We start from the raw sequence: 15524 nt of genomic DNA on the forward strand, positions 1-15524 counted from the left end.
AAAACCACACCCCAAAACTGCTACTGAATTAAGCTGATGCTTTCCCCCCAAATTTCATGGCTCTTCACTTCAGTGCTGACTTAAGGGGTACATGTGTGTTCGAGACTCTGTAATAAGGACAAGGCTGTGAGCTGAGCAGTAATCTCCATGAGGGAGTTACTCTGGTTGCACCTGTCCTTTATCTATAAATTCTTGTCTGTCCTAAAGGCACTGAAGCATGAGAAACATTGAGACAGATTATAGAGTTGAAATACCGACAGAACAATGGCATAATTTAGTTTGTCCAAAGGAACACAAGCCAACTGAAATTTGGCTTGATTATGCATGGAATTAAAATTTGTCTCTGCCAATCACATTGGCATCATCATAAGAAAGGAACCCAGACCACCAAGGCTGGCCAGTGAATTGGACCCTGGCAACTTTTTTTTTCTTTTAAAGATTTTATTTATTTATTTATGAGAGACACAGAGAGAGAGAGAGAGGCAGAGACACAGGCAGAGGAAGAAGCAGGCTCCATGCAGGGAGCCCGATGTGGGACTCAATCCTGGGTCTCCAGGATCACACTCTGGGATGAAGGCGGCGCTAAACTGCTGAGCCACCTGGGTTGCCCCCTGGCAACTTTTATAATTATTTTCTATGTGTCATATATGAAAATGATGCTAGTCTATTATTGTCAATGGGACACATATTAATAATTATTAATTTGGCAGGCATTTACTGAATGCCTAGCATGTTACAGATGCTGTGGCAGGCTCCATGTGCAATAGCTAAATGAAAAGCTAGGACTTTTGCCGTCTGCTAAGAGTGCATCATCATCAAGAAGAGGGGATAAACTCAGATGACTTCAGGGGAGATTAAACATGGAGTATCCGGTACCCTCAAGTTTTGGAGATCAGGGTCAGGTTCCTCTCTAGTGATCTGGAAAGTCTTCAAGAAAGAGGGGGCATTTTACGTCGAAGAGTAGAAACGCTGGAGGAAGTCATTTGAAAAAAAAAAAAAGTCAACATCTAAAAAGCTATATAAACTAAGATAGGCAAACTGAGTTTGGGCAAATGGTTTTAACTCACACAAACTGCTTCACCTTCAGGGCAACTTAAAAAATGAATACAATTTCTTCAATTTTTTTTAAATGACTGCCCAGTCCTAAAATATTAGCTCACTAACAAATGGAAGATGCGCTTTAAATATTTGAAAGCTTGAGGTACTCTTTCTTTAATGTTAATGCTTTATTTAAAATGGTTTGCTTTATAAGTGTATTGCTAACAGAAGAAAGACTTGATGAGATATCACCTCATACCTATTAGAATGGCTAAAATCAACAACACAGGAAACAAGTGTTGGCAAGGATGGAGAGAAAGGGAACCCTCTTGCACTGTTGGTGGGAATGCACACTGGTGCAGCCACTCTGGAAAACAGGATGGAAGTGCCTTGAAAAATTAAAAAGGGAACTACCCTACGACTCAGCAATTGCACTACTGGATATTTACCCAAAGGACACAAAATTGCTGATTTGAAGGGATATATGCACTGTGATGTTTATAGCAGCATCATCAGTAATAGCCAATTTATAGAAAGAGCCCAAATGTCCATTGACTGATGAATAGAAAAAGAAGATGAGGTATGTATGTGTGTGTGTATATGTATATGTGTATATATCGTACAAGGTTACTCAACCATAAAAAATGAAATCTTGCCATTTGTGATAATGTAGATAGAGCTAGAGTGCATTATGCTAAGTGATATAAGTCAGTGAAAGACAAATACTATATGATTTCATTCTCATGTAGAATTTAAAAAACAAAACATGAACAGAGGGGGAAGAAAAAAGAGAGGCAAACCAAAAAACAGACTCTTAACTACAGAGAACACACAGGGTTAGTGGAGGTGGATGGTGGATGGGTTTTGGGTGATGGGGATTAAGGAGGGCACTTGTGATGAGCACTGGGCATTGTATGGAAGTGATGAATCACTAAATTCTACACCTGAAACTAATATTACACTGTATGTTAACTAACTGGAATTTAAATAAAAACATGAAAAAAAAGGACAAAAAAAAAAAAAGACTTGAAGGATTTCCCCATAATGTTAACTGATATTTTCTGGGTATTGGGACTATGATTAATTTCCATTTTCTTCTTTGTGCTTTTCTGAGCTTCCCAAATTTCCAGTAATAAAGATATATTTGTTCTGTAACCAGTTAAAAGCACAAAAGTTACTCAGAATGGTCCTTTACCTGTGTTATTCTAGATAAAGAGTCACAGCTAATAAGTTCACGTGTTTAACAAATATGTAAGTCCACTCACATGCCAGACACTGTCCTTGTCATGGATGCAAAGGTGAGTCACAGTCCCCTTACGGAGTTTGCAGTCTACTGAGGGGAAAGAAATCAAATGACTTAGATAGATTACATTATATCATTATATATAATCATTATATATATAATGACATATATCATATATATATATATCATTATGACATAAAGGAAGAGAGGAACAGGGTCCTGTGAAAGGGAGTCATGGGAACAAACATGATGAAAATGGTGGCAGGGAGAGGGCAGAGCAGGTGGTGTCTGGGGCTAGATTTGAAGGTGAGTAGGGCGCACTGGGGAAGAGCGTCCAGCTGGGGTGAGCGGGAAGCGTGCTTCTGCCCTGGGGTGGAACCTAGCTGAGCCTAGTGGCAGGACTAATGACATAGGGCTGGAGTACTCTGATGGGAAGGATGGACCGGGTGAGAGAAATTGGAGCAATGAGGAAGTCGAGATCTCATAGGAACTTACAAACTGTTTTCTGCTGGTAACTAAATTGGTGCTCAAGAGTATTTAGCTCGGGAAAGGGTGGGGGCACCTGGGTAGCTCAGTCAGTTAAGCAGCTGCCTTTGGCTTAGGATGATCTCAGGGTCTTGGGATGAAGCCCCACTTTATTGGGCTTCCTGTTCAGTGGGGAGTCTGCTTGTTCCTCTGCCCTCCCTCCTCGATCCTTGTGCTCACACATTCTCTTTTACTTTATCTCTCTCAAATAAATAAAATCTTTAAAAAAAGAGTAACTAGTAGAAACTCAAGGCAATGAGAGACAGGGGCAAAGAGCTCTGATGCTTGAGTCAACTGGCCCTGGAATGAACCCCAGATTTCCCTTGGAGATGCTCCTACTCAGCTTCTCTAAACTCCACCTTATTCATCTGGAGAAAGGAACTAACCCCACCCTCATGATGGTAAAGTGGTAGTTAGGGGTAAGTAAGAGATAACATATTTGAAGAATAGCACCGAGAGCATGGTAATCAATTTAGAAAAATAATTATGGTTATTACCAAGCAGATTTTTGGGGAGTGTAAAAAATCCTTTCCATTACTTCTTTTCAGAGATAAAACCCAAAGTAACACGTATTAGTTTTTTCTTTATATAACTAAGAGAGATATATAATTAAAGAGCCTGTTTTTAGGGTATCAGATTTTATAAAAAAGAAACAAGCTTGTATAAATATAATTACCCATACACCCAAACACACATGTACATACATACTATTTTTTAAAACATTGTTTTAGGTTTGCATCATTAAATTTAACTGGAATTGGAATAAGCCAATATACTGTACACTGCCAGGCAAGCCTAATTTTCATGTTATCACAAATGTACTTTACAGGATCTAACTCAAGAGAGGAAATGCAAATGGAAGGAAAAAAATTTTAAATGACCACACAGGAGTGTGTGTTTGTGTTTTGCAAAATGGTGAGTTTTGATGACACTAACTTATAGCTGTTTTAGTAAAGGAGAATGAGTATAACTTACCAACAGGAAAAAAACTGAATTGAACTGAAGAGAAAACAGTCTAGTATCCATTTATTTGTTTGGATTTTCTCCTTTCAACAGTGTTGATGATTCTTATTATTTAACATCATGATTAGTTAGTCTGCTAGACTAGTTATCTGCCTTAAAAAAAAAAAGTGCACAAACCACCAGATAACAAATATTGTTGGCTATTAAAAAAAAAAAGTTGTGTTAAGCTAGTATTATTAATTAATCTGGGAATTGAGGTGAAAAAGTATCTACCCTGAAATGTTCATTTGTTCTAGTTCTAATGTCTTCACAATCCTGTAAGAGGATATTTCCACTCAACTGTATTTATTGTCATCCAGCTTCTCACTCAAACAACTTCAAAGTTACCAGGATATTCTAGAAAGAGGCCAGGATTCTCAGGGAATCAAGGGCTAGCCACCAAAATAAGGTTTCTGGTAAATATGGAAGGTATTTTCTTTAATTAAATATAACTACTTCTTCTCAAAGTGAGTGGGGGAAGTTCTGAATGCCTGGGGAAAATAGAAGGAAAAAAAAACCTTACACCACCCTATCACTATATGCTAAGTTGTGCTAGTAGAACTAAACCAACCAACAAACAGGCATAAAAAGGCTTTTGAAGCAAGGATCTCATAATAACTAGGTAATTTCAAATTGGGCAGAATTACACATTCCCTCAGGGGTCACTATATTAACGTCCTTGTAGTAGTACAGTGTATGGTTCGACAGAGCATTCTGGCCCAAGAGGGCCACGGCAAGAGCTGGAGATTAATTCTTGCCTATTTTGAACATCCTAACACAAAGGATCCTAAAAAGCCACCACTTAAAAAAAAAAAAAAAAAAGCCACCACTTTCCTAATGCTTTCAGGAAATATTGTAAGTGTTTTAGGAGTTGGTAATAATACTGACCTTTAAAAATCTTGAGCTTTTGAAGCAGACAAGGAAGACAATTATTCTCTGATCCTTTTGTACTAAAAAGCACACTGCAAAAATTCATTAGTCTACTCACCAAGTTACAAGGGATGAAACTCATTTCTAATTAGGTATTGGGTGGGCACCTTGCCATTAGAGAATGAAGTTAGGTCAATATGTTTCTTATCTGCATTTGTAAAATATCTGTGATGGGCAAAATAATCGTCTTTTAGTTCCTTGGAGCAGAATGGAAATGTTTTATTTGGAACTTTATAAAGCAGCTATAAATATGAGACAGAGCATAATGCATAGTAGGTGTTTTTGAGCCTTTTGTAAACCCATTTACTTTGCTAAATAAGAAAGGAATATGATGACATCATCCTCTGTTCAAATATTCATATCAAATTCTCCATACATCTCTGAACTCAAACTCTACAGACAACTTCTCAATCTCTCAAAGAATTCTTATAGTATAGGAATAGTTGCAGAGAGTAATTACTTTCTTTTTCCCCCCATGTAAGATCAGCCTTCCTGTCATCAGAGTGTTTGAGATGTTTGGGGCTTTACCTTTGATGAATACATGACATGCCAAGTTCTATGGGTCTACAGATTTATCACTCTCCAAATTTATAGGGATGTATGCAGTGTGATTTGATAAATTGTTTTGTTTTGCCTTTCATCAGTCACACGATATTGAAAGGACGCTCCCAGTATATCTTAGGCATCATCTATCAAAAATAAGGCTTCGGGGAGAACAAATAAAATGCAGTAAAAACTTGTTGAACTGATAACTATATAATATGAATGTGTCATCCCTGAATATGAAGGACCACTCTAAGAGGCTCGTATTTTATTTTTTTTAAAGCAAGTTTACATATCTGTTTCCCAGTGGTTTAAAGTACATTTTGGTTCAAATGTTTGCAAAGCTTCCCAAGTGTCTTTGGGAGAGAGAGTGCTATAAATTAAAATGATTATTAATCTTACTAAGTCTATTCCTTTTTAGTGGCATTTACTTAAGAGATCTGTGCCCCCTTATGATGGATTGGTTTGGCAACTTACTGGATGTACTAGTATATGAAATAAGAAGTCAAAGCTTGATACTCAGTTTTGTTTTGTTTTGCCTTTAAAGGAAAAAATATCTATTAAATCTCTATTTTAAAAATCTCTATTAAACTGACAAGTAAACTGGGCTAAAAACAGTTAAAAGGAGGGATGCTTGGATGGCTCAGTGGTTGAGCATCTGCCTTTGGCTCAGGTCGTGATCCTTGGGGTCCTGGGATTGAGTCCTGCATTAGGCTCCTTGCAGGGAGCCTGCTTTTCCCTCTGCCTGTGTCTCTGCCTCTCATGAATAAATAAATAAGATCTAAAAACAAACAAACAAACGAACCCAAAACCCAGTTAAAAAGAGAATGCTGGGACTTTAATATTAGACCTGGTATTTTAAATCAAAGTAGGGATGGTAACTATTGCATTTATTAATTCAAATTCTATTTACATTTCATCATGAGAACAATGAGTTTCTTCTAATTAATAAAATGTTCTCTACTCAAGACCACTAATAACTATAAGTCCATGAATATATGTTTGAATCCTAGAAGAAAACTGCTTTACAGGTTTCAGGGCCTTACTTTCTTTTGAGAGACATAAAGCATAACAGTTAATAGATTTGTTAAACAGATTCCATGGTTAAAATCTCTTTTTAGACATTAGGCAGCCTTCAACATAACAGATCTAGAAAATCTACCTTGCCAATTTATAATGCTCAAATGAATGAGCAATCAGAGAAAATAAAACAACAGGAAGATTTTAAATTTGCTGTTCTGACAGGAAATATTTCAAAGATTGATAATTTCCAGGGCTACTGATAGCATGGGGTAAATGGGGATTCTCACACACAACGTTAGAAAAAATAAGGTATATCTTATTGACACAGAAAGACTTCTAAGGCATGCTATTAAGTGAAATAGGAAAGCTATAGAGTAAGAAGTCTTATATAAACCAATTTATATAAATGCCTCCTTTCCCCTCATGTATTAATAAAATAATGCAACAATAAAGATCTAGGAACTTTCACACCAAACTCCCAATAAAGCTTGGGGTGAGCATGGGAGAGGCAGCAAAGAGAAGCCAACTGAAGGGGTTTTTCACACTGTAACTCTAGATACTCCTGTATCAATTTAACATTGTACGGCAAGACATGTCCCCATATTTCTTACATAATTATTATTTTAAAGAAAACATTTTTTTGTAAAAACTCGTTTATGAGTTATGTCACTTACTTTTTTTCCCAGAGGATTTCAAAGCAGGCAAAGGCATCATTCCATTTCACTGAATTTATAGTTTGCACACTGTACTCTGAAGCCTTAGGGATTTTCTAAAGTCCCCTGCGGGACAGAGAATGAAGGCCGCAGCTGGTGGGCTTCAGCCACTAACACACACACACATACACACACACATATACACACACCTACACCCAGCCACCTCCATGCCAACTCTGGCTTCCAGCATTGGCTTTCGCTGTTTCATAGATTAGAATTAAATGTACGATTTTGTGGGGGTGCCTAGGTGACACAGTCAGTTAAGCACCCAACTCTTGGTTTTGGCTCAGGTTGTGATCTCAGGGTTGTGAGGCTGAGCCTTGGGCTCCATGCTCAGCATAGAGTCTGCTTGAGATTCTCTCTCCCTCTCTCTGCCTTACTCACTTGTGGTCTCTCTCTTTCTAAAGTAAAATAAATAAGTCTTTAAAAAATGTAAAATTCTGTGTGTAAACAGTGTTTCAGGACTTAAAAATGTTTAAAGACTATTCCAATTCCAACTATTTTGAATTTGTCCCCACAATGACGATGCATTTGCTAAAGGCCACACCCCAGTGTCAGATCCCAGAGAATAGTAGGTCTCTTGCTCTGTACTACATGGCTTCTTTGTAATCCCGGGGTGCCTTCCTCTCATACATATATCACAGATACCCTCCCTTGTAAGTCAGAAGCAGCCAGCAATAGAGGCAAAGGGATGAATACACTTCACCCTACACCAGCTTTCCTATTCATTTTTCCTTAAATGTTTATATTTATCTTTTAATATCATATATAGTGGAATAACATAAAGCCTTCTAGCTTCTTAAGAAGGATAACTTTTATAGGAGATGATCTGAGTAAGTACATAAAATAGTTTCCACTATTTTCTCCAAGATAAAAAGATTCCCAAACTAATTAACAAAATGACATTTATTGCAGTCAGTAAAGTATTAACACTGAAGTCACTAAGTACAAAATAGCTTAAATGAGTCACCTCACCCACCCAATTAAGAGCTGACCCACAAGATCCAAGAGGATGATAGTTCAAAGAAGGCAGAAGGGCCACTCTTTCTGCAGGAACCAAACCACAGAGGCACGTCCCCCCAAGAAAACAGTTCATTGCCATTCTCACCTGCAGAGATGAATTGAAGACAGACAGCTACAGACCCAGAGAGGGCAAAGAAAAAGCCACCCCACTGGGTTGTTAGTTATTGTCAAACAGTGAAAAAATGGCAATGAAATAACAACCTGACATAGACTACCAGACCCCCAAACAGGACTTTTCACATTCCTCCTGCTAACAAGGATCTTCCCTTCTCTCAGTACCCAGTCTTTTTTTTGTTTTTTTCTTTAATTGGTGTTAGTATCACTCATGTTAGCTCTGAATCACACACTGCCTGGTGCTGGTGGCTTAATTTCCTTGCATGGGATGTATCTTTCGATCTTGATCATAAGTACAGGAGGGCAGCATTGTATCTTATAGGGTATTTTGTAAAGCCTATACAATGAACTAATTAGTAGGTAGTTGATGGATATTAATGACTACCTACCATGCACTAGGCACTGTACTAAACTGTAGAGATCCAGAGGTATGGCCATTCATTTTATGTGTCAACTTGATTGGGTTATAGTACCAAGTTACTGGATCCAACACTAATCTAGGTGTTGATATGAAGGTATTTTATAGATGTGGTCAATGTCTACAATCAGTTGACTTTAAGTAAAGGAGATTACCATCAACAATGGGAGTCAGACTTATCCAATCAGTTGAAAGGTCTAAAAACCAAGACTGAGGGTGCCTGGGTGGCTCAGTCAGATAAGCGTCTGACTTTGGCTCACATCATGATCCCAGGGTTCTGGGATTGAGCCCAACATCACAGCATCGGGCTCCCTGCTCAGTGGGAAGTCTGTTCTCTCTCCCTCTGCCATTCCTCTCACTTGTGCTCTCTGGCTCTCTTTATCCTCCTTATCTCTCTGTCAAATAAAAATAAATAAAATCTAAAAAAAAATAAAGTCACTGTCTCTATGAAAAAAATAAAAAGCAAAACTGTATTTTTCCTTAGAAAGTAGAAATTCTGTCTCAAGAATACAGTATCAACTTCTCCAGCCTGCCATCCTGTCCAACTGATTTTAGACTTGACATCTCCTGTAATTCTGTGAGCCAATTCCTTAAAATAAAACATATACACATACATATGTAAATATCATATATACATGTCATCTCTTGTATACATATCACATATACATATACCCATACATATACCTATATGTCCAAATGATTCTGTTTCTCTGGAGACGATTAATATAAAACTGAACGAGATTCTATTATCATGAAACTTATATCCTCCTTGGGGAAAACTAGTTATCACCTGAACATATCACTAATTGAAAGAAACAGAGTGAGTGACAAAGTTGCATAGAAAATAAAGCAAGATGGATATGATTCCAAGTGGCTGGAATGCTGCATTTGGACCACATGGTCTGGGAAGGCTTCTCTGAAGCAGGGATGTTTAAACTGAAACAGGAGTTGATATTTTCATTCCTTTTTTTCGTTCCTTTCATAGAGCTTGTACAAAGTGATTTACATAGTATGCACTCAATAAATTATTTTGAATAATAATGAGAAGATTAATAATATGTACTTATGGAAGATTGGCCATTCTAATTTTAGGTAACTAAGAAGCGAGCCAAGTTTAAGACCTTAATGAGAAGAAAGTCTTTCCTTCAAGCTGAAATTACATCAACATGGACCTGGACGCTCTTGTTTCTGACTTGATTAATGAATGGAGGTGACTGATTAAGTCGTTCTGGGTATGCAATGCCTTTTACCTGCACTAATTTGAAAACAATATGATGTAACACAGTTGGTAGACAAAGTACAAAGCAGACCCTATTCTGTCTCTTCCTACCTCATTCTTCCCCTCCTTTCCTCAAAGCATACTGATACTCACCCACCCTAAACCCACAAGACTTGATGGATTATTTATCAGGGAGAAAAGATCCCATATTTCACCTTTCTCGTCCATGATTCCTACTATCTAAACAATCACACTATCTTTTTATTGAATGGTTTTGTGTGTGTGTGTGTGTGTGTGTGTGTGTGTAAGGGGAGGAGGGGCAGATAGAAAATTGAGATTCCTTCAAACTTTAACCCAAGAGACATTTTTATCATCTCAGAGCCGTACCTCATATTAATTAGGAGACACCTGGACAGATAACCATTTCAGATGGGGCAACCAGACCCATATCTGTCTCCCAAGAAATGCAGGCTTAAAGTTCATAAGTTTATGTTCTTGGCACATGAGAATATGCTAAGTGAGTATACACACACACGTGCGCGTGCACACACACACACACGCAAATATAGGGCCAGGTAAGTTACTGGCATCTTTATTTCTTTTCTTTTCTTTTCTTTTCTTTTTTTTTTTTTTTACTGGCATCTTTAAATGTCCATAAAGTTTCTAGCAGAGAATCATTAAAACAATGATTCCACTTATTGAGAGGAATTAACTGAGTGAGCTAGGACTGTGCAGTCTGTCCCTTTGCAAGATGTCAATACAAGTTCTTTCCTTCCTATCTTGAACTGTGATGCAAAATGCATGAGCAAAGGCTGATGCTCTGAACAGAGAAGGTACGTTGGAACATTTTCAAGCAGACTCTCATAGGCAGTAGAGGTTGACCAGAACAGGGAGTGTGTGAAGAGATAAGAGGCGGTGCTAAAGGCTTAATTAACACCTAAGCTCTGAGAAACAGAATACTCTGCCCAACAGGTCTGAACAGGATTTCCACAGTAGCAGGCTATGTTTTGGGGTGGATTCATAGGCGATAGATTCAGAGTTTTTTCAGAAAAGAAGAGGGGAAAAGGGAATGATAAGCGTAGATAACAACACTCATAGAGCCAAGAATCAGAGATTTTCAGAATTAAAATGGACCACAGAAATAACGGAGTTTCCCATCTTCATTATTTAAATGATGAGCCCAAAGCCCGAAGAGAAACACATTTCCCCTGAAGAAATCCCATCTTGCTTCACCATGAATAGGTACTTATATTCCCCGGGTGGAGGCAACCCACCCGAGTCTATCAATAGGTTTTTGACAGGAAACCATCTCTACAGAGCTTGCTCCAGGCCCTAGTTTTCCAAGATATGATAGCTAGAGACCATCTATAAATTAAACTCTGTGTTTTTCCATTTCTTTTTTTTTTTTTTTAAAGATTTTGCTTATTTATTCATGAGAGACACACAGAGAGAGAGACAGAGACAGAGACACAGGCAGAGGGAAAAGCAGGCTCCCTGTGGGGAGCCCAATGTGGGAATTGATCCCAGGACCCTGGATCACCATCTGAGCCAAAGACAGATGTCCCACCACTGAGCCACCCAGGCGCCCGTTTTTGCATTTCATGTGTTGGCCTGTTGTGATCACACCTATTCATACCAACTTAACCTGTCTACATAATAGTAATGCCAGTGGTAGGGATTTATGTGCAGTAGCTCAAGGAAAGAAGTTCTGCTTTCCCATGTGAACACAATACTTCTGATGATGCACTATGTGCAGAACATTCTATGCACCACTACACACTCCCTTTGACACACACACACACACACATGTTGAGGGTTCAAGCTACCTACTTGCCCTCCCATTTACTCTAGTCTTTTGGAGTTCCTCCATCTTTTGTGGGCTCACATGTCCCAGAGAAATTTTATGGGCTATGCCTTGCTCTGACTGTTCCTAATTTTTAGGTGCATCTGCTTGGAGAAAAATGTTCTGGATAACGTTTACTTTGTTTTTCAAATCTTCCCTTGATCAAATTTCCCATGGCCTTCAACTCTGGTCAGAAGTGGAGTGCCCTTGCCCTGTCCCTGTCTGAATTTGATTTCAATAGCTTCCCACCTCCTCCACCTTCTCTGGCTTCCTCCTCACCAGTAACTTTCCACTGTGAGCAAGATAATATATTTAGGCCTGCAGTTGGGCTCCCTTGCTCTGGTCTTGGCCCCCCTTCTATCTGTGTGGCTGCTGCATTAGCATTATAGCCACCACCTGGGAGTGAGTGTCGACAGCATGTGTTTGGATTTCTGCAGTTCCTGCCACTCTATGTTGGGTATGGGAGCCAAAGCAGAAAGTATAACTTGAACAAACGAGTATTTTGAACACAATTAGGGCTTGTAGGTAATTCATGAATTTATTAATGGTTTGTTTTTTCCTGCTCTGGGTGAGATATTAGCCACCATTGAGTCTTTAACCATAATAAACAGACGGACGAGGTGACAGTAGAAACAGGTCCTTGATTAAAAATCTATGTTCTGCAAACCTGCAAATTAGATAATCAGAGTAGATGGGATAGAGTTTCTCAGCAAACATACAATTGCCATAGACTTCTCAGAAAACAAACAGCCATGGGTCTAAAGAATTTCAGATAAGCCATGTTTGGAAAAGTACAAAAATATGCTTTTAAATGACACTAGTATCAGATATCCATTTAAAGCTTTAAAAACAGCATTAAATATCTGGTTCTGAAGAATGCCAAATGGCTAGCTTGAGTGCTTCTTTCTGCCCCTTTCCTCCCCTGCCCCTCCGGAACCGAGCAAGGTTTTAGCACCTTGTTGACAGAGCCAAGAAGTGAATGATCGACACTAATGGGATTTTTAATCTTCAACCTAATTAACTTTGTTAAAATTAAGGCTTACTAGGAAGAATCAGCACAAAGAAATTAATTAAAGCAATGGAATTTTTGCTGGATTTAACAGCTGAGTACTGACTATAGCTATAATGCACACAGAGACAGATATTTTAAATTCATTTCCATTTTTCTCTTGTGTGCTTTCGTGTTCCCATTTCCAAAAGAGCCTATTTTCCCAAAGCAGAGAGGGCCCATCTCTGCCATAGGTACAGGCCATGCCAATATACAGAGGACAGTTCCTTGTCTATTGATACCATATACCCTTGACCTTGGTGGATCTAGTTCGCCTGGAGCCTGGCAAGGTATCTGACATATGGCAAGTGTTTGATACATGTTTGTTGAAAGAATGAATGTGTGAATGAGTCAGTAATTATAACTTAAAAAAATCAGTGATAATAAGTGATGGCATTGACATTACAGCTTCTTTTCCTCACCTTGTGGTTATTGTGTGAAAAAATAAAAAAGGAAAGATAAAGTGAACTGAGCACTTTCTTCCTTGCAGAAACTAAGTAAGTCAATGTATGTAACCTTATGCAGTAAGTAGAAGAATCTTTCGTAGTGGCCTAGCTCTAAGTAGACCTGCTGCCAATTAAGATTGACATATACTTGAAGTGCTACTGGTGAAAAATAAAGCAATACCTTTGTTTTGGATCACAGAGGAATGGAAATATTTCTGATGAGTCAGCTTTGTATAGCTCTATTACAAAATGTTCAGGATAGTAGTACTTGTAAATTTTATCACAAATTTCCCTGACTTGATATCATTAAACAATGATCACATAAATTTAAAGATTTTTTCATGACTGTAGGTCTTAACCATAAATAGCAACTATCAGATCGTATTCTGTACAACAGTGATTGTTTCAGTCCTCTAAGTTTCACAGGGCTGCTTGTCTGTACTCTTTTTGATCCCTTTAAACTTGGCAGTTTGGACCACTTTACCTCCATCCTCACTCTAAACTCTAAGACAAACATAGCTCTAATAAATAAGAACAGTAATTCACAAAGTCACTATAGCATTATTTTTGTTTCTCTCTTTCATTCTTTAACCACTTAAAAAATACTATCACCAACAACAGGGCTGGACACTGAATATATATATACAATGAACAAAACACAGTCCCTCCTTTAGGAGGTCTGAAGCCCAGATGCAAAAAATACAAAAATCCAACAATGTAGTAGTACTAAACACAGGTGTCCACAAATGGGCCGCAGGGCAGAGAGAAGACAGCAGAGACCCGCATAGAATAGGAAGGGGGTAGACGTAGAGTCTACCCAGGCACTGATGCCTTGGAGGCTAAGCAAAATTTTAGCAGATGGAGTAGGGGATGAGATGGAATTAACACAATCCAAGCATGGGGCAGGAACTGGTTGTGGGTGGGTGAAGGGTGAAGGTTAGGGTAGAGAGTGCAACCTGGTGTCTGTAAACCAGCTGGAAAATTTGTTATCAGACTGAAAAGGTCAAGTCATTAAAGGTTTTGCATTAGGGGTGAGGATGGATTATTTTTAAAATCCTTCTGGTGGCACTGACAAATAAGCAAAAGTGAGAAAATACTTGAAAAACCAGGGAAACCTAAAAACCCTCTACCTGGTCACTTTAGTGAAACAGCACATAGGCAGCAGGAGACAGTGGGCAGACAGGTGCTTTCATTGCCCTTTGCCTTAGTCAGTTGGCATTTGCCAGTGTGCTCATCTGGTCAAAGCAACACTGTGTCCCGTCTCTACCAGCAGACCTGGAAGAAATCTATACAACCATACTCTGACTTATCAATGTGCTCCTCCTTAAGTGCTGACTACCCAAACTAAGGAAATTAGTGGTAGAGTAATGAAGCTGGGCCAGCAAACAAGCCAGGAAGGTAGGTGTGCCAGGGACAAAATGTGGACAAAGGCAAAGGGCAGATGTGAGCTGATTAGTAACAAAAGATAGGAAGACCACTGTCACTGAAGACAAAGAGGGGCAGTTAGGCACAGCAGGTTCAGGCAGACAAGTTTCAAAGTCTAGAATGTCAATTAAGTCAAGGAATCATACCAGGGTAGAGTAATAACAGATTCATACTCAGGGACCAACCAAGTGGTCCCACACAGATCAGGGTTTAAAGAGAAGTCAGAGTGAGGGCCACCAAGCCCTGCTAGGGTCTGCTTGAGGAGAACACTGGTTTTAGGTTCAGGTAAGTCTTGGTCCACAGGTTTGGCAGATAGTTACAATGGCAGACCAAGGGCAGAATGGCGGGAGCTATCTACTAGGACACAGACAATAAGGTGGTCACTCCACAGACGATTGAGAAACAATGATGAAACTATTAAAAGTAGGTCTGCTTTTTATAATTACCATGTGTCAACACTTCTAAACAATCTAAGAGATAAGTACTCCTTTTATTGACCTAAGGTCTAAGTAATTGTTGGGCTTACACAAATAAGCAATTTTCTTACCTTTCCTCTTATGAACATGGTATTCTGCAAGAAAGTTAAATTAGAAGAATTACCAATTATACAGCTGTCTCTCCTGACCCAGACTCAACTACATGCATTATTTCAAGAGTACAATTCTTAACTGCTTGAAAATATATAAATTCACTTTTAATGTAATTAATGTTTCCTAACCTCGGTGGTTTATTTAAATAGTAGATTCTAAATATATATGATAGCACAGTGATCGTAATGATGAAGGAAGAGAACCAGTCACAATTCTGCCATTCTTTGTAACCCTCTGGAATTTTTTTTTATGCTTAAAATCTTAAACAATGAGACAATGCAAACTGCAAGATGTAGTACTTTTGTTTGCGAAATGAAAATTTCAGCTCACACGTGAAGTATTTTACTGATTTTGAATAATACCTATTATTCCTATTCCTAC

At 38.6% G+C, this 15524-nt stretch overlaps 1 protein-coding gene and 1 long non-coding RNA gene across 13 annotated transcripts in view; one reads left to right on the top strand and one right to left on the bottom strand.

Annotated features, from left to right (window-relative positions):
• Positions 1 to 10357, top strand: part of LOC102153932 — a 31331-nt gene extending 20974 nt beyond the window's left edge. For 8 of the 10 annotated variants that reach the window (XR_005381010.1, XR_005381011.1, XR_005381009.1 and 5 more), the window contains 2 exons: positions 3636 to 3721; positions 9665 to 9794. This is a non-coding gene — a long non-coding RNA (uncharacterized LOC102153932). Of the gene's footprint in view, positions 1 to 3635; positions 3722 to 9664 lie in introns of all 10 variants that reach the window. The other 2 variants (XR_005381017.1, XR_005381019.1) reach the window with 2 other exon arrangements.
• Positions 1 to 15524, bottom strand: part of CYP7B1 (cytochrome P450 family 7 subfamily B member 1) — a 174405-nt gene that overhangs the window by 62237 nt on the left and 96644 nt on the right. Inside the window, exon 1 of one of the 3 annotated variants that reach the window (XM_038579397.1) lies at positions 2304 to 2377. The exons of the other annotated variants lie outside the window; for them this stretch is intronic. The gene's annotated coding sequence lies outside the window, so the exon portion shown is untranslated. Of the gene's footprint in view, positions 1 to 2303; positions 2378 to 15524 lie in introns of those variants that run through there. 3 annotated transcript variants of the gene reach the window in all.

Source organism: Canis lupus, chromosome 29 (assembly GCF_011100685.1).
Source record: "Canis lupus familiaris isolate Mischka breed German Shepherd chromosome 29, alternate assembly UU_Cfam_GSD_1.0, whole genome shotgun sequence".
Lineage (NCBI taxonomy): Eukaryota > Metazoa > Chordata > Mammalia > Carnivora > Canidae > Canis > Canis lupus.